We start from the raw sequence: 1004 nt of genomic DNA, 5'->3' as shown, positions 1-1004 counted from the left end.
AAAATTTGTAAGCTTTAACATGATTAAAACTGGTTTGTAACCTTTCTTCTTTGAAAATTCTGAGATAGACGGTATTGGATATCTGTGAAATAACCGTTGGAAAACCTAATGTTATGTACATTTACCTCCAAGAACTAAATTCAACCTTAAGACGGAAATTTCACTTTTTTTTCTCATTTGATTTAAAAAAAGCAATTTTGATTCTTCTAACGAATAATACTAAGTGGAATATGTTTTGCATACTCCTTGAACAAAACAAGGTACATATCTATGTAGATCATCAGTTAACAAGCACAGAGCAGCTCGTAATGAGACAATCAATTTATAAGAGAGTTATCATAAATGAAAACTAAGGAGCGACTTGGATAGATATCAATTCCGTTTAGAAGAACGTTGCAAAATTTTGTTGAAATTTGTATTTCACCTTCGAAAATCAGTAATAAGCTTTGCGCAGTGGCGATATCGTAACCAATGAGGTTCTACCGAGGTGCGATTATTGCTAGTTGAATTCAAAAACATGATAAGATGAAGGGGGAGGGGGGGGGTTATTATCAGCGTTACGTAATTTTCAGAGGGGGGTACGTCGAATCGTTACGATTTGTGACATACGGGGGGGAGGGGGTCAAAAAAGTGCATTTTTTGCGTTACGTAATTTATGGATGCCGCCTTATACAATCTTTGATATTTGGAATCGATTGCCCTTCCCTCAAAACTCCCGTGTGCAAATTTTCAAAGCAATCCAATGCATAATAACGTCAATATTGCTAAAACAGTGAAAAATTAATTAATATGGACGACTCCTTTCGTCGGCCCTCTGCAAAATATTTGACATCTGAAATCGATTGCCCGTCCCTGAGAACTACCGTGTGCAAATTTTCATCCCAATCCCATGTATAACTCTCGTGTACCAATTTTAATCTGAATCCGCTGTATAATAACGACAATATCGCATTAACAGTGAATAGTTCATATGGACGACCCCTTTGGCCGACCCCTGATTTTAA

The 1004-nt window shown here is 36.7% G+C and overlaps 1 non-coding gene across 1 annotated transcript; it reads left to right on the top strand.

Moving 5' to 3' along the window:
- Positions 1-442: 442 nt before the first annotated feature.
- Positions 443-585, top strand: LOC129750238 (U4 spliceosomal RNA). Its single transcript, XR_008738363.1, has one exon. It is a non-coding gene; the product is annotated as a U4 spliceosomal RNA (small nuclear RNA).
- The last annotated feature ends 419 nt before the right edge of the window (positions 586-1004 follow it).

Source organism: Uranotaenia lowii, chromosome 2 (genome assembly GCF_029784155.1).
Source record: "Uranotaenia lowii strain MFRU-FL chromosome 2, ASM2978415v1, whole genome shotgun sequence".
Classification (NCBI taxonomy): Eukaryota; Metazoa; Arthropoda; class Insecta; order Diptera; family Culicidae; genus Uranotaenia; species Uranotaenia lowii.
Note: the sequence above shows the minus strand (reverse complement) of the source record. Positions and strands in the feature narration are given on the sequence as shown.